Here is a 22,484-nt window from a genome sequence, read left to right on the forward strand (position 1 = left end):
AACCAGTGAGCAGTATTACTGTACAGTAATCTCTAGCAGCCAATCAACAAGCAGAAATGTGCTGTAACCTCTAGCAACTAATCAGTGAGCCTTAAGGAGTGCTGTAACCTCTAGCAACCAGTCAGTAAGCAGTAATGATATGCTGTAACCTCTGGCAACCAATTGCAATTGCTGCCTGATCTGATACAGTAAACTGATTTTAAGTCTAGCTGCTATTTATTGTATGTCTCAGAGAAGGTGGAGAGCGAAACTGCATGGGGGGGCTAAGAAAATTTTTGCCCTGGGTCCAATAAATATTAAAGACGGCCCTGATCCAAGTAGAGCAACAGCAAGCAGGATAAGGAGCCAGAAGGGATGTCAGCAAGCCAGTCTTTAAACAGAACCACAGGAGATGGTTTCTTGTGATGTGACCAAGGCGAAGGCAGAGTTGAAGTGAGCTGGACAGCTTTAAGTAGGCAGGTCAGACGAGCATGATCAGGAACAGCTGGTAACTGTGGAGAGAGATGAGAGCTGGCAATTAGCTGACAGCTGAGCAGCCAGCCCAGAGAAGGAAGGGCAAAGCCAGCCCTGACACCTACCATGCATGTGAAACGGTTGCGTTTTTTTTTCTTTGGTTCGTCGGGCAGCATGGATTTACATTGCGGGACTTTTTTTTATTCCTTAATAAAGGACTTGTCTTTTTTAAAATTTTTGACACTTTTTTGTAAAATGGGAGGGGTACAATTTACCCCATTACCAATTCCCATAGGGGGGCCGGGATCTGGGGGTCCCCTTGTTAAAGGGGGCTTCTAGATTCTGATAAGCCGCCCGCATACTCCCACAACCACCGGGCAAGGGTTGTGGGGATGAGGCCCTTGTTTGCATCAACATGGGGACAAGGTGCTTTGGGGGCTATTCCAATGTACCCTCCCCATGTTGAGGGTATGTGGCCTGGTATGGTTCAGGAGGGGGTGCTCTCTCGTCCTCCCTCTTTTCCTGCAGCCTGCCAGGTTGCGTGCTTGGATAAGGGTCTGGTATGGATTTTGGGGGGACCCTACGCCATTTTTTTTTTATTTGGAGCAGGGTTCCCCTTAATTTCCATATCAGATCTGAAGGGCCTGGTATGGATTTTAGGGGGACCCCACGCCATTTTGTTTTACAGTTTGGTTTGGGGTTTCTCTTAATATACATACCAGACCCAAAGAGTCTGGTAATGGACTGGGGCAAACCATGCTCTTTTTTTCATGAATTTTATCTATATTGTCGAGACCCGACAATTCATTACAGCCGCGATCAGTTTCAAATGACAATTTTTATCTAGAAATGTAATTTTGCTGTAGGATTGTTCTAAACATGGGAAAACTGCGCCACTTTACAGGCATACGATAGACACCCCCCAGGCACGATATTTGAAGGAATATTTCATTTTTATTGTTTCACTTTAAGCATTAAAAGAATCACTGCTCCCGAAAAAAACCTGACATTTAAAAAAAAAATGTTGTATTGATAACTGTCACCTGGGGCAGGACCCAGGTACACAAACACTTTTTATGACAATAACTTTTAATTTTTCATGTTCCTGTCCCATAGACTTTAACGGTGTTCGTGTGTTCTTCAGAATTTTTTGCCTGTTCGATATGTTCTGGTGTGAACCGAACCCGGGGGTGTTTGGCTCATCCCTAGCTAGGAGAAATAAGGGGTACCAGTGGTTTCCCATATAATCTGACATAGGGGTGTCTGGACTTGAAATGTTACAAATTATCTGAGGAAACTAAATATGTCCATATTATGGCTGTGCTATTATTAATTTGGAAGTTATGAAACATGCTCAAATTTCAGAACTATCCCAACTGTTTAAGATTTATTTGCATTAAGGTATTTACGACTAGACATGTAGACACTGAAATATTTTGTTTTAGAATTTTGTTTTCGTCCAAAATAGGTCTTTATTTATTTTGTTTCGTTAACCACTTAAGGACCGCCGCATGCCAATGTACGTCATCACAATGGCATGTACAGGCACAAGCACGTACATGTACGTGCTTGCCTTCCAGCGGGTGGGGGGTCCGATCGGACCCCCTCCCGCTGGATGCGGCAGTCCGTTTCGCTTCAGGAGCAATCCAGGATGAGGGGATGGCCGTTGGTTTCTGGCCATCCCCTCTCGATCGCTCCTGGCGAATGAGAAGCTTCCTCCCGTTGTGTATAGTAAACACAGGCAGGGAGGAAGTGATGTCATTCTCCTCGGGCGGTCTTTTTGACCGGACTACGAGGAGAAGACTGAAAGTAAGTGTGCACCAACACTACACTGACATGTAGGCACACATAAGCACACAAACTCCCCCGTCCCCCCCCTCCCCCTCCCCCTCCCAGTCACAGTGTCACTGATTGTAGTGATCATTTATTTACTGATCACTGCAGTGTCAGTTGTAAAAGTAAAAAGTGTCAGGGCAGTTAGTGTTAGGTCCAGGGTAGCCCCTTACCACCCCCCAATAAAGGTTTAACCCCCTGATTGCCCTTAGAGTTAACCCTTTCACCCCCTTTTGCCAGTGTCACTAAGCGATCATTTTTCTGATCGCTGCATTAGTGTCACTGGTGCCGCTAAGTAGCTAGTTATTTTTTTAGGTTCACCGCCAGGTTTTTGTAGCGCTAGGTACCCCGATATACTACCCAATAATGGTTGTAACCCCCTGATTGCCCCTAGTTAACCCTTTCACCCCCTTTTGCCAGTGTCACTAAGCGATCATTTTTCTGATCGCTGCATTAGTGTCACTAGTGTCACTAATGTCGCTAGGTAGCTAGTTATTTTTTTTAGGTTCACCGCCAGGTTTTTATAGCGCTAGGTACCCCCATATACTACCCAATAATGGTTTTAACCCCCTGATTGCCCCTAGTTAACCCTTTCACCAGCGATCACCGTATAAGTGTCACTGGTGACGCTGGTTAGCCAGTTAGTTATTTAGGTTCCCCATCAGGTTTTTTTATATATAGCGCCAGGGACCCCCCATATATTACCTAATAAAAATTTGAACCCCCTGATTGCCCCTAGTTAACCCTTTCACCATTGATCACCATATAAGTGTTACAGGTGACTCTGGTTAGTTAGTTTGCTTTTTATAGCACCAGGGCACCCACCATTTATTACCCAATAAAGGTTTAACCCCCTGATCACCCGCGGGTGATATCAATTAGGTTTTAGGGTCAGGGTCTGCGTCGCCCCAGGCAGCGCTAGGTTAGTGCCAGTACCGCTAACACCCACACACAAAAGAATAAACCTCCCGTAGAGGTATAGAATCTAAACAGATCAATATCTGATCTATACTAACATCCCCAGCAGTTTAGGGTTCCAAAAAAAAGGATTGTTAGCAGGATCAGCCCAGATACCTGCTAGCACCTGCGTTTTGCCCCTCCGCCCAGCCCACCCAAGTGCAGTATCGATCGATCACTGTCACTTACAAAACACTAAACACATAACTGCATCGATTGCAGAGTCAGGCCTGATCCCTGCGATCGCCAACAGTTTTTTTTAGTAGCATTTTATATTTAAATCCGGAAGGCAGTGCTTGGTTTTCGGGGTCCCGTACGTGGCTAGGCTCCCAAAAAGTCCCCCACATGTGGTATCCCCGTACTCGGGAGAAGCAGCAAAATTTATTTTGGGGTGTAATTTGACTTATGCCCATAGCATGTGTGAGCAATATATCATTTAGTGACAACTTTGTGCAAAAAAATAATAATTTATATTCCTGCAACTTGTGGCAAAATATAAAATATTTCATGGACTCAACATGCCTCTCAGTAAATAGCTTGGGGTGTCTACTTTTCAAAATGGGGTCATTTGGGGGGGGTTTGTGCTATTTTGGCATTTTATGGCCTTCGAAACTGATAGGTAGTGAGGAGTTAAATCAAAAATTTGCACCCTTAGAAATCCTGAAGGCAGTGATTGGTTTTCGGGGTGCCGTACGCAGCTAGACTCCCAAAAAGTCCCACATATGTGGTATCCCCGTACTCAGGAGAAGCAGCAGAATATATTTTGGGGTGCAATTCTACATATAACTATGGCATGTGTGAGCAATATATCATTTAGTGACACCTTTTTGTAAACTTTTTTTTTTTTTGTGTCATTTAATCACTTGGGACAAAAAAATAAAAATATTCTATGGGCTCAACATGCTCCTCAGCACTTTCCTTGGGGTATCTACTTTCCAAAATGGGGTCATATGGGGGGGGGGGGTTGTACTGCCCTGCCATTTTAGCACCTCAAGAAATGAGATAGGCAGTCATAAATTAAAAGCTGTTTAAATTCCAGAAAATGTACTCTAGTTTGTAGACGTTATAACTTTTGCGCAAACCAATAAATATACGCTTATTGAATTTTTTTTACTAAAGAAATGTGACTGAATAAATTTTGCCCTAAATGTATGACTAAAATTGAGTTTATTTGATTTTTCTTATAACAAAAAGTAGAAAATATATTTTTTTTTGTCAAAATTTTCGGTCTTTTTCCATTTATATCGCAAAAAATAAAAATCGCAGAGGCAATCAAATACCATCAAAATAAATCTCTATTTGTGGGAAGAAAAGGACACAAATTTCGTTTGGGTACAACATTGCATGACCGCGCAATTACCAGTTAAAGCAGTGCAGTGCAAAATTGTAAAAAAAAAAAACTCTGGTCCTTAGGCTGAAAATTGGTCCGGGGCTAAAGTGGTTAAAAAATGCATTCGTCCGAAAATCTGAAATAATTAAGGTTGAATCTGTCATTGAAGGCTTATGGCGTCTGTTGAATGTTCTACGATTTGACGGAGCAGCTAAACTGTACGACACCGAAATCGTACATTTCCAGTCGAATGTTCCACCTACAAGCTATAGTAGAATTCTGATGTTGTATGACACTAGTAATAATTATATTTATTCATTATTATTACTAGTCAACCAACATTAGAATTCTTCTATAGCCTATGGGAAGAGCATGTGACCAAAAATGTCCATTTGCGGCGATTGCTTCGTCGAATCTTCATATCAAATCTTTTCTCTCTATGTAGAATAATCTTGAACTAATAGAGTTAAGGTTAGGCACATTCAACCACAGGTTTGATGGACACAGATCGCTATTATCAGCATCATGTCAAATCTCCTATCTATATCGAACTGTTGTAACGAAAATGAAAATAAAGCATTTGTTTATGTTGGATCTTTCAGTTTTCAGATTCTGCATGTTCGTTATTGTTTGTTAAAACGATAACAAAAATACCCGAAATTCGGACAAAAACGACCAGTATCTGTTGGTTCTCTGGATTGAGAGGGTGACAGTTTTACAATAGGCCTGGACATCCTGCCAGGCAGACAGTTGTTTTCACAGGTATAATCCTGGTTCTCTAGGGTGAGATAACAACTCTTTTGAAGTATAAAGCTATGAATTCCTGGGAGGAGGGAGAGGGCTCAGATTTCTACTGCAATGTTTAACTGTTAGCCCTTGTACACACGGTCGGACATTCCGACAATCAAATCCATTGCATAAATTCAGACGGATTTAGTCCGGAAGTGGTCCGGAAGTGGTGTTGCATACACACGGTTGGACTAAGTTGCCGGAATTTCTGGTTGCCAAGAATGCGGTGACGTAAGCCGCGTACGACGCAACTAGAAAAGGGAAGTTCAGCACCACGTCCGGCACCGCTTGGGCTCCTTCTGCTGATCTTGTGTTTATCGCGTGTTAGTAGAAGTTTGGTTAGAGACGATGCGCGCTTTTCAGACTTGTGCTTCAGATTGTTACTGATCTTCAGTTTGTGCTTGTCAGTGCGTATCTGATTATCAGTGCGTGTAGTCAGTTAGCATTTGTTGGTCATTGTGGACTATATCTTGGTATAGTACGCTTTGATTTTCAGTGCTTATTGTCTGCTTGTTTCTGGTTTTTAGTTCGTTCTTTCAGGCCTTGCTGTTTATTGGTGCTTTCTGTTTTCCATTCTGACCAGCCAACCATTTTCAAGCCATGTCGTAGAGTTCGTGTTGTGCAGGGGCTTGGTGTTGGGCTTTTAGCTTTGACACAAGTCCGGTCCATGAACAGGGCGAGGAGGAGTTTGTGGACCAAGAATTGGTTGTGCCAGCGTGACCAGTTCTCGCACATGCCTTTACTTTGTGAGATCTGGGAGAATAATCCTGATGATTTCAGGAATTATCTCCGGATGATGGACCCCATTTTTCCTAGTCTGCTGGCTTTGCTGTCCCCTTATATCAGCAGGCAGGATACCTGCATGCGGCAAGCCATCACTCATGAGCAGAGGCTCATCGCTACCTTGCGCTACTTGGCGACAGGGAGAAGTCTTCAGGACCTCAAGTTCTTGACAGGCATCTCCTCCCAGGCTCTGGGAATGATTATTCCAGAGACCTGTTCTGCCATCATTCAGGTCCTGCAGTAGAACTATATGAAGGTAAGTTTTCTCCTTTAACATCACATTCTATATATTTAATGTTTGCTAATGTGTTGTATTTCTTTCCTCATTCCCTAATTACCATGATTGCAATATGCTCTAATTGATATGCTGTGCCCCTTTGTCCTCTTGCATGCTGGAAGCTTTTCAAGTTCTTTTTTTTCCTTCATGCATATTTTCCCTTACTAACTTCCCCAGCATGCTCTTCTGGGGCCATAAACCTATAGCCTAGTCACTTAGCAATGTATTTTGTCAGCTCCATAATATTGCTTTCCCCTAAACACCAACTAAAATGTGTACAAATGTTATGTGTGTGCTTAAATTCATGCAGAGTGCCAGAATTTTTTTTGGGGTTGGGCCAAACTCATTAGGAACCCCCCTCCCCCCAATTGCTAGGTCAGCTGATAGCAATCCTCTATCTGCTGACTTTGTCAAACAAAATACACACTATACCTACCTTTTTTCTGGTCAGATTTATGGATGAATTCCCCAAAGCATGTAGTGCAAGGGCCTGCCTCAAATACTTTCAAATTCTACAGTTTAAAGTTTTTTTTTTGCTCCTATTATTATCTTGATAGGTAATAGCAAAATGTGCTTCCATTTGTTCCTTTTTTTGTATTATGACACTTATTACCTGATTGGTGGGCTGCCAATAGTGTAAGTAAGGAGGGGCTGGCCAAAGTATCACACATTATTTATGCATTCAGCTCTCAATGAAGTGGAGAGGGTTACCTGTCCAAAACATCCCCCCTCATTTTTTGCAATGGGCCATCAGATGGGGGGTGGGGGGGAGTGAGGAATCTGATAAGGGGACCTCATACTTTAGGCTTTAAATAGTCATTTCCAAAAATGTTATACTGATATTGTCCAAAAAATGTTTGTGTCTAATCTGCTTGCAATGCTGATGTGCAAAATTACTATTTTTTCTTCTTGTTTCACTCCACAGTTTCCTTCAACACCACAGGAATGGCAGACTGTGGCCTCCCACTTTGCCAGCCGTTGGGACTTTCCCAATTGTGGAGGTGCAATTGATGGGAAACACGTCCGCATCATCCCACCCCCCAGTTCAGGGTCCTACTATTATAATTACAAGGGGTATAATATTATTGTGATGTTGGCGGTGGTGTCAGCGATGTATGTATGTGGACGTGGGGAAAAATGGCCGTATGTCGGATGGTGGAGTGTTCGCATGGACGTAATTCAACTGGCGTCTCCAGAGTGGCAGTCTGGGCTTGCCACCTCCAGAGGAGAATGTAGAAGGACTCCCATTTGTTTTAGTCGCAGATGAGGCATTTGCTCTGCAAACCATCTGATGTGGCCTTTCCCGATGAGGACCCTCACCCTGGATCAGAGGATCTTTAATGTGCGGCTGGCCAGAGCCAGAAGAGTCATGGAGAACACTTTTGGGATAATGGCCAGCTGGTTCCGCCCATTTTTGATGCCAATACACATGGCGGAATATAAACTAAATCACATTGTGCTTGCCTGCTGTGTTCTGCACAATTTTTTCAAAAAACATTCAGCAAACTATGTGGCCTCAGTTGGCCCTGATGCAGACTTGCCGGAAAATGTCAACCTCACGGCCCTTGAAGCTGCTCGTCCTGGCTTGCCCCCCCAAAGCACCCACGAGGTCAGAAACCAATACATGGAGTACTTTGTGGGTAGGGGGACCATTGATATGCTAGACAATGTCTGAGAGGCATTTTTTAAATACATTTTTCTTTGAAACTGCAATAATCTTTTTTTTATCTACTGCTTGGCTTTGTTTTAGGTGTCTCCTAGGTATTTTTGCTGTTTTTTGGCCCTTTTTCTACAACAGTGCAAGCCCAAGTTCTGAGTAAGATGAGGTGACATTCTCTTCAGATAATCTTATTATGTTGTGGGTCTGCTACACACACAACTCGTTTTTGTTGATAATGTATGTAGTGCATTACTGACAAAAATATTGCTAATTTTCAGCACCATGGCAGAAATATGTGGGGTCATGAAAATGGCATGATTGGGGAAATTTAAACGTCACTGTGGGTGTTATTTACTAAAGGAAAATCCACTATGCACTACAAGTGCACTGCAAAAGTGCACCTGAAACTGCACTTGGAGTGCAAAGTGGATTTGCCTTTAGTAAATAACACCCATTGCCACAGAAAACAACAACTTTACTACAAATATTGCTTTTGCACATTGAAAAAGGAAGCCACACATTGTTGATAATTTAACTTTTCACTCAAAGCACATTCACATGTGCGTTTAGAAAAGGGTTTTACAACAAACCAACATATTTGGTGTATATAACATTATTTTGAGTAACATTTTTATAACTTGCGTTTTTGTGTAAATAGGCATGTATCAAAGCATAAAATACAGAACACAGGAACTTACAAAGTTCAACTTTGAAAAGTGAAGACAATATCAGACATGAGTATGTACAAACTGTGCTGATATTGCCTTCATCAGATGGGGTGACACCCCTGGAAAAGCCAAATTTGGAAGATGCACACAAATTGAGAATCAAAAAGTGGCCAGTTTCTTCCTGATCCCATGCCTATGGCCGCGTACACACGGGCGGACTGTTCGCCCAACTTTGTTCGTCAAACAGTACGACAAACAGTCCGCTCAAAATTTGCATGAACGGACTTGACCACACACGATGAACGAACAGTCCGCTGAAAGCGTGCGTGATGACGTGTACAGCACGTACGACGGGACTAGAAAAACAACGTCCTATACACTGCAATGCAACCTTCGCCGTGTAAATTCTTTCTGAGCATGCGCGAGACTTAGTTTGTCGAACAAGCCTACACACGAGCGGACTGTCCGCTCAAACCAAGTTTCAGCGGACTGTCTTACGGGAATTCCGAAAAACTTTGTTCGTCAGACTGTCCGCTGAAACTGTCCGCTGAAGCCCACACACGAGCGGACTGTCCGCTGAAACACTGTTCAGTGGACAAAGTTGGGCGAACAGTCCGCCCGTGTGTACGCGGCCTAATGTCAACATGTGCTATCTCCCATCATGGGTTATCAATGTATGTGTTTTGGGGATGCAACCCCTTCATCTCAGCCACTTTAGTAGCAAGGAAGAGGCTGCACCCACAAAACGTGTACATTGATCCCCCATGGTGGGAGATAGCACATCTTGACACACTGTGCGCATCTTCCAAATTTGGCTTTTCTAAAAATATAAAAGTGTTTTTGAAAATTTAAAATGGATGCTAGCTAGTTTTGGGAGTTTCAGACTCTCCCTAAAACATCAATGATGTTCTTCATTTTTTGTTGAACATCATTGATGTTTTTCTGGATATTCTCTAAATCGTGATTGCACCCCATTATCTCCCCAATGAGGATCTGGGCACTTTCACTGGTAAAATGCGATTCTTCTTCCACAACATCCACATCACCTAAAAATAAACCAATAAAAACACACCATGTATTATAAATATGCAGACATACATTGATTAGCTTACCTGAAGCTGTGGTCTCCGACACTCACCTGTTGTGGTGACAATTTCGCAAATTTCGACAATCTCTCCTTCCCTGCTTCTGGTGTTGGTATTTCCCCTTCTTTGGGAGGTGTGGGGTCCCTGGTGTCCTCAGACATCCCGAGTCTTCTCTCCCCTATGAGAATGTAAAAAAGGAATACTTAGCACACAGATATTTGAGGGCAGAAATAGGAATATGAAACATTGCTTGGAAGTGTCGTACAATTGTGTTTTTTGGCAGAGTTCAAATGTGAAAACATTATTTTTGACACTTTCTAAAGCTGGAATACTTACCTGCAGTGTGAACAAATATAGTCAAATGCAACTTGGCAAAACACATTATTTTTAGAGTGGGCTAACGAACGATGTTTATTACGAACGATTGAACCCATGAACATGAAAGTGGCCATTTTAAACTGTACAACATTAAATCAAAGCACATGGAGCAGTATGCAAGCAATAATAATAATATGAACACACGACAACTACTTACTTTTTGAAGAACTCGCTTGATCCTTCTGTACTGATCATGCTTCCTCAGTTTCAGGTCTGACCAGCGTTTTCTCAGTTGATCCTTGGATCATCGTACCCCAAAATACTTCTGCAGACTCTTCTCAACTTTAGTCATGATCTTGGCCTTTCTGATATTTGGGTTTGGGTAAGGTTCATACTTCCCATCATAGTCGTTCCTCTTCAATATGTCCACCGTCTCCAACATCTCTCCAAAAGACATATTTGAGGCCTTAAATCTTCTTCTCCAGGATCGGGACGTTTCAGGATCTGGGCTTTCCTTGCCCTCCTCCTCGTTAGTGGAATTATTAGTGTGCACCTGCTGTGTCTCCGCCATGTGCTCTCCCCACTGCGCCAAGAGAGAAGGGGTGGGGAATAGTCTAGAAAGAACATCAGGGGCAGGCAGAGTTTCATACATACACACTGTATATAAAACGCAACATGCGTGTGTTGTACATACGATCTGTGAGCAGAGTTAGGAGCTGACACGCCGATCGTTCACACAAAGGTACAATTTTAACTTGGTACATCACTAACCTATACTGCTTCTATATAGGCCTATGTTGGGACAAGATTAGGAGAGTTTAGCCTGACATTATTAGGGTTTGTCTTGTGTTGTGTCTTGCAGACAAGATGGATCCCTTCAAGGAAACACATTTTATGGAGCTAATTGTTGATATGCTCAGGGAGCTGCCCTGCCTGTGGCAGATGAACAACCCCTTTTATAAGGACCTAAGAAAGAGGAAGGCAGCGCTGGAAAAACTGCTTGATTTGGTGAAGATCATGGTCCCCATGGCAGACATGACCTATGTTGTAACGGCTCCCCTAATGTAAAGGGGGTTAACGCCGTTTACGATGTTCCCTCTTCTGGACACACATCCACTCGCTACCAATATCCACAGCTAAACGACCCTTTCCTATAGGAGCCGACCCCTCTGGCAAAAAGACGAGATGCACTCTGTCTCTGCTGTAGTAGGAATGAATTTATTAAAGACCAACATTGTAACTTTATACACAATTCAAGGCACATGCTTTAACATGAACAAGAGCCCAGCTCCACCCACACATCCCAAGGCTCAACACCTCACCCTGGCATCTGCTAGGCTTCAAACGATCCCACCCAATACACATCTTTTCACAAAGGGTTAGCAGCCAGTCTGTCTGGCACTTTACAATACACACAAGGACAGACTTAAATGAACAATAGAAATGCAAAACAACTTAATTCCTCACAGCAATGACACTTAACCCCCACATACAGTATACATCCAATTTATATTCAATGTATATACAGCCTTGAATATGGCTATCGCAGACCATATCGGGGGTTTCTTTTATTCACCCTGTGTCCAAAATTGGTGCCCTGAGGAGTACATATCTCAGGGAGCACAAGAAGTTCCAGGATTCCCTGAGATCAGGAGATCCAGATGCCATTTATGTCCCCAGGATGTTGCACTACGAGAGGCTGCATTTTCTGGCAGACCAGGAGGAACCCAGGCCACCACCCTAGCATCTTCCTTCAAGGCTTCCTTCACCCCCAGCTGAGGCTTCCAATGTCCAACCTTGGCCTTCCAGGCAGCAACATGTGGAGGGGCCCAGCTTGAGACAGGTAAAGCATTGTTGAACATATTTCTTGTCGTACATTTAATGATGTTAACTAGATGCTATTATTGATCAGTAAGTTGATCAGTAAGTTGTGATTTAACAAAGTGGTTTACATATCAATAGACAAAAATCATTGGGACAAGAAGGAAAAATGCTGGCCTCAGAATGATAGTCTGTTCTATTTGGTAACATTCAATTTGCAACAGTCATGAGCACAAAATTGTATGATTGATGACCAAAAAACTAAAACTATGTCCCATTTTCATACACAGGAAGAAATCAGCCGGGAGGAGGCATGTGACAAGTGGCAGCCGGGAGGAGGCTGTGGCAAGTGGCAGCCAGGAGGTCGACCATCGCCCTCCTCCTCCTGCCACAACTACAAGAGCAGAGCCACAGCCTGGAAGGAAGCCTGGAGGGAAGTGCCTAAGGAAGACCAGAGAATTATGGCCCGGGTTCAGTTTGGTCTGACAGAAGATGCAGGCTCTTGTAGGACCACAGCCTGGGGACATAGATGGCATCTGCTCTTCCTGATCTCTTGGACTTCTGGACCAGACTGCTCTCCCTGAGGTATGCACTCCTCAGGCCACCAATTTTGCATTTTCAAAATATTTCATGTCTGCCCTGGGGGCCAAAGGATTTGCCAAATTGACCAGTTTCTCCAGTGTTGCCTTTCTGTTTATTTGTTTGACACCTAAATAAAGGGTTTTTTTTTGGTTGAAGAAATACTTGCCTATGTGTTTTACTTCAAAAAGGACAGTTTTTTTGTGAGTAGGCAGGTACATAAATACAAAGTCAAATTAATAATAAGGGGCACCAACACCAAACAACCTCCTCTAGATTAAAAAATAAAACCAAAAAATAAAAAGATAATAATGGTGTTATGGTAAGTTGACACACAAAAATTCCGAAGATGAGCAAACTGTCAAAAAAGGAGATCTTGATTAAAAAAAAAAACAACCACAAAATTTAAAACAAAAAACAAAAAAATGATTGGGGAGATGTGACGAATTAAAATATTGTATTCATGAAATGAGGAAAAAGAATAAAGAAATATGTTTGGGAGAAGTGTGTGTGAATATGAGCATCAAAACAACTTCATTCTTGTAGCATTATAAAGAAAAATAGAATTAAAGAATTTTTAACATTGCAGTGTGACGAATGTGCTATATTGATTACGAACAGTAGTTTTACCAGGCCGAGCATTTCCGTCTCAGAATTTATTCTGGGCATGCGTGGCACCTTGTCTGTAGGCTACAGATGATTGGAACTGACGTGCATCGGATCATGTCGGAAATTTTTTTGCCAGCTCTCAAACTTCGTTGGTCAGAAATGCTCATGGAAATAGTCCGATGGAGCCCACACACTGTCAGATTATCCGACAACACGGTCCGAACGGACATTTTCCATCGGATTTTCTGACCGTGTGTACAAGGGCTTAAAGTGGTTGTAAACCCTTACAAATCACTTTGACCTACAGGTAAGCCTAGATTAAGCCTTACCTGTAGGTCCAAGAAATATCTCCTAAACCTACACGGTTTAGGAAATATTTACTTAAAGACAGTGACAGCTGTCTACGTCATGCCACTGCTAACGGCGATATGCCATTAGTGGCGGCTCCCGTGCACATGTGCGGTAGTGACGTCATCGCTGCTCCGGCGCTTTGAGTGGCCAGAGCAGCGATATCCGAAAGGAAGATGGACGCTCCGGAGTACAGGGGACAGCGGTGACATCGCTGGCTCCTGTGTCAGGTAAGTGACACATAATGGGCTACTATGCGATGCATAGTAGTCCATTATGCTTTACCTTTGCAGGGAGACAAAGAGGAAGTAACATCCATCAGGGTTTACTTCTTCTTTAACCACTTCAACCCCGGACCAATTTTCAGCCTAAGGACCAGAGGTCTTTTTACAATTTCTCACTGCACCGATTTAACTGGAATTGCGCGGTCATGCAATGTTGTACCTAAACAAAATTTGCGTCATTTTCTTCCCACAAATAGAGCTTTCTTTTGATGGTATTTGATTGCCTCTGCGATTTTTATTTTTTGCGATATAAATGGAAAAAGACCGAAAATTTTGAGAAAAAAATGATATTTTCTACTTTTTGTTATAAGAAAAAAATCGAATAAACTCAATTTTAGTAATACATTTAGGGCAAAATGAATTCAGCCACATGTCTTTAGTAAAAAAAAAAGTCAATAAGCGTATATTTATTGGTTTGCGCAAAAGTTATAGCGTCTACAAACTAAGATACATTTTCTGGAATTTACACAGCTTTTAATTTACAACTGCCCATCTCATTTCTTGAGGTGCTAAAATGGCAGGGCAGTACAAACCCCCCCAAATGACCCCATTTTGGAAAGTAGACACCCCAAGGAAATTGCAGAGGGGCATGTTGAGTCCATTGAATATTTTTTCTTGTCCCAAGCGATTGAATAATGACACAAAAAAAAAAAAAGTTTACAAAAAGTTGTCACTAAATGATATATTGCTCACACATGCCATAGTTATATGTGGAATTGCACCCCAAAATATATTCTGCTGCTTCTCCTGAGTACGGGGATACAACATATGTGGGACTTTTTGGGAGTCTAGCCACGTACGGCACCCCGAAATCCAATCACTGCCTTCAGGATTTCTAAGGGTGCAAATTTTTGATTTGACTCCTCACTACCTATCACAGTTTCGAAGGCCATCAAATGCCAAAATAGCACAAACCCCCCCAAATGACCCCATTTTGGAAAGTAGACACCCCAAGCTATTTACTGAGAGGCATGTTGAGTCCATGAAATATTTTATATTTTGCCACAAGTTGCAGGAATATTACAATTTTTTTATTTTTTTTTGCACAAAGTTGTCACTAAATGATATATTGCTCACACATGCTATGGGCATAAGTCAAATTACACCCCAAAATAAATTCTGCTGCTTCTCCTGAGTATGGGGATACCACATGTGGGGGACTTTTTGGGAGCCTAGCCACGTACGGGACCCCGAAAACCAAGCACTGCCATCCGGATTTAAATATAAAACTCTACAAAAAAAACTGTTAGCGATGGCAGGGATCAGGCCTGACTCTGCGATCGCTGCGGTTATGTGTTTAGTGTTTTGTAAGTGACAGTGATCGATCGATACTGCACTTGGGAGGGCTGGGCGGAGGGGCAAAACACAGGTGCCAGCAGGTATCTGGGCTGATCCCGCTAACAATGCGTTTTTTTGGAACCTAAACTGCTGGGGACGCTAGTATAGATCTGATCAGATAAGATATTGATCTGTTCAGATTCTATACCACTACGGGAGGTGTATGCTTTGCGCGTGGGTGTTAGCAGTACTGGCACTAACCTAGCGCTGCCTGGGGCGACGCAGACCCTGACCCTAAAACCTAATTGATATCACCTGCTGGGTGATCAGGGGGTTAAACCTTTATTGGGTAATAAATGGTGGGTGCCCTGATGCTATAAAAAGCAAACTAACCAAAGTCACCCGTAACACTTATACGGTTATCGCTGGTGAAAGGGTTAACTAGGGGCAATCATGGGGTTAAAACCGTTATTGGGTAGTATATGGGGGTACCTAGCGATATAAAAACCTGGCGGTGAACCCAAAAAAATAACTAGCTACCTAGCGACACTAATGCAGCGATCAGAAAAATGATCGCTTAGTGACACTGGCAAAAGGGGGTGAAAGGGTTAACTAGGGGCAATCAGGGGGTTAAAACCATTATTGGGTAGTATATCGGGGTACCTAGCGCTATAAAAACCTGTCGGTGAACCTAAAAAAATAACTAGCTACTTAGGCCCACCAGTGACACTAATGCAGCGATCAGAAAAATGACCGCTTAGTGACACTGGCAAAAGGGGGTGAAAGGGTTAACTCTAGGGGCAATCAGGGGGTTAAACCTTTATTGGGGGGTGGTAGGGGGCTACCCTGGACCTAACACTAACTGCCCTGACAGTTTTTACTTTTACAACTGACACTGAATGCAGTGATCAGTAAATAAATGATCACTGCAATCAGTGACACTGTAACTGGGGGGGAATCGGGGGGGGGCAATCGGGGGGAGGTGATCGGGGGGTTTGTGTACCTATGTGTGCCTATGTGTTAGTGTAGTGTTGGTGCACACTTACTTTCACTTCTCCTCGTAGTCCGGTCAATAAGATCGCCCCGAGGAGAATGACATCACTTCCTCCCTGCCTGTGTTTACTATACACAGCGGGAGGAAGCTTCTCATTCGCCAGGAGCGATCGAGAGGCGATGGCCAGAAACCAAGGCCATCCCCTCATCCCAGATCGCTCCTGCAGCGAAACGGAATGCCGCATCCAGCGGGAGGGGGTCCGATCGGACCCCCCACCCGCTGGAAGGCAAGCACGTACATGTACGTGCTTGTGCCTGTACATGCCATTGTGATGACGTACAATGGCATGCGGTGGTCCTTAAGTGGTTAAGGGGGGCACAAGAGTCACCTGATTTGTCAAGCACTTGGTGACTTTGGAACTCACAGCAAGATAGCAAATTATTTCTATGGGATGATTTATGGTAAAATGTATATCAGTTTATTGATGGACTATTATTTATAGGTCTGTTTACACCGGAATACCAGCATTGTGTTTACATCGTTCACTGCTCACTTTTTCATTTATTTACACAACTTGTTTTTTTGATATTTTTGGTGTCCTCCTTTTTTTCACAGGTGGAGTTTAGCTCTTCATGCCGGTTATTAAGTAATAATTAACTGTATTGATATGTGAAGAGAGGTTTCTGGATTGCGTTCCATTTGCACATTGATATATGTCAGAGTTTGGTGGTATATATACTTATAAGATGATCACATACGAGTGCACTAGATTGTTGGGTAGTGCACTATGGTCTCAACCAGGGGTCAAGTCCTGGGAAAAAAAGTGTGGGAACCCCCACCCAAGATCCCCTCCCCCCACCAAAAAAAATAAAAAATGATACGCTCATATGCACAAACGCTTCAAAGGTGGTATTTTTCATCCAATCTTCGTATTGTGTATGAAGCTTAACTGTTAGTACATAAAAAAAAACAATTCACAATAAACATAAATGCTGTAATTCTCTGAATAATCAGCATTCATTCCATTGTGCTTCCATGTAAATGTGACCATCATGTTCTGATCTTTATTGGGGATGTTATTTTGTATATAGAGTGTTTATGTGGTGAGTTTACACTTTTCATTGAACAGAGTTTGGATAACACAGGGTTAAATGGAAAGGTGATAAATGAAGTGCACATTATCTGGACAGAATGCTTGGGGAGATAGTGATGTGTTCCTGCTTAGGAGATGTATGTTAGCTTGGGGGGGGCTGCAAACTCTGCAGGGGCTCCAACACACACTCGCTGCTATTCCAACCCTTCACATATTTCCACATAAACTTCCCTCCTGGCATTAAACTTTGCCAGGTATTGTGCCCAGCTTACCACCCCAAACTGATGTTCCTCCCTCAGCTCACCTCTCTCCCTGCATGTCCTGTGAGCAGAATAGCTGTGCTCCTGCTCTGGATTCTCTCATCATATGGCACTGAAGATAGAGGAGGGATTCAGCAGGACACACAGAGCAAGTATGCAGGAGACTGGGGGGGGGGGGGAGACAGAAAATCAGGAGGGGCCGGCGGGGATGAGCGCATCATGAGAGGTCTGACTAAATACAATCTCTTAGCAGAAGGGACCTGATCTACCCATCAGCTAGCTGTGATTGACAGGTAGATCGAAGAGGAAGCTGTCATGGGGCCCCCTACTGGCAATGCCTGAATGGTCAGATGTGCGGCACTTACTATTGCGAGCTGTGTCGGCGGCTGCTGGTGTAGCACCTCCCACACACCTCGCATACTTCAAAGTCTTGCAGGACACGGCTGCTAATGGGAACTGAGTTCCTGTTGTGGAAAAAGTACAGGAACTCCGTTCCCGTGAGTTCCCACAGGAATTGAGCCCTGGTCTCAACGCTGAGGGATTGAGATCCCCCTCTCTTCTCTAGGGTAGCGCCGTGTACCCCCTTTCATTTTTTCCAATTTATCATAGCCCCTTATGGGGGTCTATTAGAGGGCAGCAAACCTTGTTTTATCCTGAGAGCGGAGCTTCTCCTAGAACTTTTATAGATCTTCTGCTGCTTTTCCTCTGTATCTGAGATAAATGTTAACAAAGCCAAAACTCTCTGAGCCACGTTCCCCCCGATATACAATTAATATCCGCACATGATTACTGTGCATGACTGGGAACCTACCTGTACTAATGTTGAAGTTAAATATATTTAACGACTTCAGCCCCGGACCTTTTTGCTGGCCAATTACCAGAGCGCTTTTTGCGATTCGGCACTGTGTCGCTTCAACTGACAATTGCGCGGTCGTGCGATGTGGCTCCCAAACAAAACTGACATCCTTTTTCCCCCACAAATAGAGATTTCTTTTGGTGGTATTTGATCACCTCTGCGTTTTTTTTGCACTATAAACAAAAATAGAGCGACAATTTTGAAAAAAACACATTATTTTTTTACTTTTTGTTATAATAAGGCCGTGTACACACGTGGCAGACTGTCTGGCCAACTAAGTCCGTCAGACAATCCGACAGACAGTCCGTCCTACTTTCGAATGAACGGACTTGCCCACACACGGCACTTTTTGAGCGGACTAATACGGCAGACTAAGTTCGCCATACTATCCGCCCTACTTTTGAAATGAACGGACTCGCCCACACACGCGGAGGAAAGTCCGCTCAGGAGACGTCGCTGACCCGCCGCCTGGAATGGACTTAAAGGGGAACCCCAATGCCGAAAAAAATCGGCGCGGGGGTCCCCCAAAAGTCCACAACAGACCCTTGTCCGAGCACGCTACCCGGCCGGCCAGGAAAGGGGGGCAAGCGAGCGCCCCCCCCTCCTGAGCCGTACCAGGCCGCGTGCCCTCAACATGGGGGGTGCCTTGGGGAAGGGGGGGCCGCGCGGCCCCCCCACCCCAAAGCACCTTGTCCCCATGTTGATGAGGACAAGGGCCTCTTCCTGACAACCCTGGCCGTTGGTTGTCGGGGTCTGCGGGCAGGGGGCTTATCGGAATCCGGGAGCCCCCTTTAATAGGGGGGCCCCGGATACCGGCCCCCCACCCTATGTGAATGAGTATGGGGTACAATGTACCCCTACCCATTCACCTGTAAAATAAAAGTACCAAAAAAAAACACAACACACGAGATAAAATATTTTATTGCACAGCTCTGGGAGTCTTCCGTCTTCGGGGGTCTTCTCGCCGGACTCCTCCGCTATCTTCTTGTAGCTCTTTTGCTAGCGGAGGAGTCCGGCTTTCTTCCTCGCCGCCGGCCTCTTCTCCCGACTTCGGGGGTCTTATCCCCCTCTTCGGTTCTTCTGCCGGGCCACCGCGCCTTCTTATAGCTCTTTTGCAGGCGGTGGCCCGGTCTTCTGTCGTCGCCGTCGCCGCCGCCTTCCGTTCTTCTTCTTCTTCTTCCTCTTCTTCTTCTCCAGGAGATGTTGCCTCGACGATCTCTCCGGCCACAATGCCAGGGCCGCGCTGGGCGGCCACTTATATAGGGACAATGGGGTGGTGTCACATGGCTTTATGTCACATGGGTTGGTCACATGGTGACCCCGCCCCCTTACGATGTCATAGTCCCCATGTGACATCAACCCATGTGACCAACCCATGTGACAAAGCCATGTGACACCGCCCCATTGTCCCTATATAAGTGGCAGCGGAGCGCGGCCCTGGCATTGTGGCCGGAGAGATCGTCGAGGCAACATCTCCTGGAGAAGAAGAAGAGAAAGAAGATGAAGAAGAACGGAAGGCGGCGGCGACGGCGGTGACAGAAGACCGGGCCACCGCCTGCAAAAGAGCTATAAGAAGGCGCGGTGGCCAGGCAGAAGAACCGAAGAGGGGGACAAGACCCCCAAAGTCGGGAGAAGAGGCCGGCGGCGAGGAAGAAAGCCGGACTCCTCCGCTAGCAAAAGAGCTACAAGAAGATAGTGGAGGAGTCCGGCGAGAAGACCCCCGAAGACGGAAGACCCCCGGAGCTGTGCAATAAAATATTTTATCTCGTGTGTTGTGTTTTTTTTTGGTACTTTTATTTTACAGGTGAATGGGTAGGGGTACATTGTACCCCATACTCATTCACATAGGGTGGGGGGCTGGTATCCGGGGGCCCCCTTATTAAAGGGGGCTCCCGGATTCCGATAAGCCCCCCGCCCGCAGACCCCGACAACCAACGGCCAGGGTTGTCGGGAAGAAGCCCTTGTCCTCATCAACATGGGGACAAGGTGCTTTGGGGTGGGGGGCCCCCCCTTCCCCAAGGCACCCCCCATGTTGAGGGCACGCGGCCTGGTACGGCTCAGGAGGGGGGGGCGCTCGCTCGCTCCCCTTTCCTGGCCGGCCGGGTAGCGTGCTCGGACAAGGGTCTGTTGTGGACTTTCGGGGAACCCCCACGCCAATTTTTTTCGGCGTTGGGGCTCCCCTTTAAGTTCATACCAGGCGGCGGGGCCAGCGACGTCTCCGTCGCGGGCCCCGCCTACCTGAATACCCGCTCGAAATGAGCAGACTTTTCTCCGGGCGGGAAAGTCCGCTCATTTCAAAAGTAGGGCGGACTGGCACACACACGGGCGGATTGTCCGCCGAAATGCGAGTCCAGCGGACAGTCTTTCCAACATTCCGAAAGACTTAGTCCGCCAGACTATCCGCTGAAAAAGTCTGCTCAAGCCCACACATGAGCGGACTGTCCGCTGAAATGTGTTTCAGCGGACTAAGTTGGACAGACAGTCCACCCGTGTGTACGCGGCATAAATATACCTCAGTTTAGGCCGATACGTATTCTTCTACATATTTTTGGTAACAAAAAAAAATCACAATAAGCGATTATTGATTGGTTTGCGCAAAAGTTATAGCGTCTACAAAATAGGGCAGTGTTTCTCAACTCCAGTCCTCAAGGCGCCCCAACAGGTCATGTTTTCAGGATTTCCCTCAGATAAAAGGGCTGTGGTAATTACTAAGACAGTGAAACCCTGAAATAGGGGATAGTTTTATGGCATTTTTATTAATATTTTTTTTTTACTAGTAATGGCGGCAATCTGCGATATTTATTGTGACTGCGACATTATGGCGGACACATCGGACACTTTTGACACATTTTTGGGACCATTGTCATTTATACATTGATTGGTGCTATAAAATTGTATTGATTACTGTTACAATTACACTGGCAGTGAAGGGGTTAACCATTAGGGGCTAGGGAGGGGTTAAGTGTGTCTGGGGGAGTGATTTTAACTGTTAGGGGGGATGGGCTATGAACGACACTGCACAGATCATAGCTCCCGATCACAGGGAACAGCGATCAGTGACACGGTCACTAGGCAGAGTGGGGGGAAGCTTGTTTACATTGGCATCTCCCCATTCTTCAGCTCCGTGAGATGATCGCAGGTATCCCCGTGGCACTCACATGACCACACAGCGTCAAATTCAAAGGGATGTACCTGTACACTCATTTGCCCAGCCGCGCCATTCTGCCGATGTGAATTTACATGCGTTGGTCGGCAAGTGGTTAAATGTTTAAAAAAAAGAAGGAAATAATGTGCTTCAATCATCCTGACACCATAACAACCATGGTGCCGGGATGATTGGAGCGCCAACACCAGGTGTTTGGAGTATCTTTATCTGCTGATTGATAAACTTTCTGGAATACATATTTGTATTGTGGTGTAGGAGATACAAGAAATTCTTACCTCTGTGACACGCTCAGACGGATCTCGCAATGTTTCACTTCCTTATACAGTCTCTTGTATATACTCTCCCATCCCCCATATCAGGAAATCCTGCGTTTCCTGAGCTCTCCGAGAGGGATGTGTACAAAGCGGAGGAATAACCTCGCCCTCTCATCTCCTATCATGACTTGTTTACAACAATCAGATCCAACCAAATGTTTTTTTGTTTTTTTTAATGCAGTACAAATCCATATACAAAAAAAAGTTTGTGTATTTCAATAAACCTCATTCATACCATTGTGTTGTCTTTATGTGCGTTTATAAAAAGTACAGCTTGCTGCATTTTGTGTGATTCCATCAAAACAATCAAATCCACAAACAATTGAATAGCCTTAATGTCTCATCCGATCAATTTTGATAGGATTCGATCAAACTGAGTCAATCGGTCAGGGTGGAATATTATCATTTCCAATTAGTCAGCAGCACCGAGAAACACTATATTACCAAAAGTATTGGGACACCTGCCTTTATACACATATAAACATTAACCACTTGACCACCGGGCACTTAAACACCCTTAATAACCAGACCAATTTTCAGCTTTCGGTGCTCTAACATTTTGAATGACAATTACTCAGTCATGCAACACTGGACCTATATGACATTTTTGTCCTTTTTTTTTACACAAATAGAGCTTTCTTTTGGTGGTATTTATTCACCGCTGGGTTTTTTATTTTTTGTGCTATAAAAGAAAAAATACAGAAAATTCTGTAAAAAAATGAATTTTAT

At 44.4% G+C, this 22,484-nt stretch overlaps 1 protein-coding gene across 5 annotated transcripts in view; it reads right to left on the bottom strand.

The window, feature by feature from the left end:
* LOC143958272 (NACHT, LRR and PYD domains-containing protein 3-like) overlaps positions 1 to 21,771 on the bottom strand; it is a 535,368-nt gene extending 513,597 nt beyond the window's left edge. For 3 of the 5 annotated variants that reach the window (XM_077467790.1, XM_077467807.1, XM_077467797.1), the window contains exon 1: positions 21,717 to 21,771. The gene's annotated coding sequence lies outside the window, so the exon portion shown is untranslated. The remainder of the gene's footprint in view (positions 1 to 21,716) is intronic. The other 2 variants (XM_077467779.1, XM_077467805.1) reach the window with 2 other exon arrangements.
* Between the last annotated feature and the right edge of the window lie 713 nt (positions 21,772 to 22,484).

The sequence above is a fragment of the Lithobates pipiens genome, unplaced genomic scaffold (assembly GCF_037356315.1).
Source record: "Lithobates pipiens isolate NorthernLeopardFrog02 unplaced genomic scaffold, aLitPip1_a1.2 Scaffold_102, whole genome shotgun sequence".
In the NCBI taxonomy this organism is placed as follows: domain Eukaryota; kingdom Metazoa; phylum Chordata; class Amphibia; order Anura; family Ranidae; genus Lithobates; species Lithobates pipiens.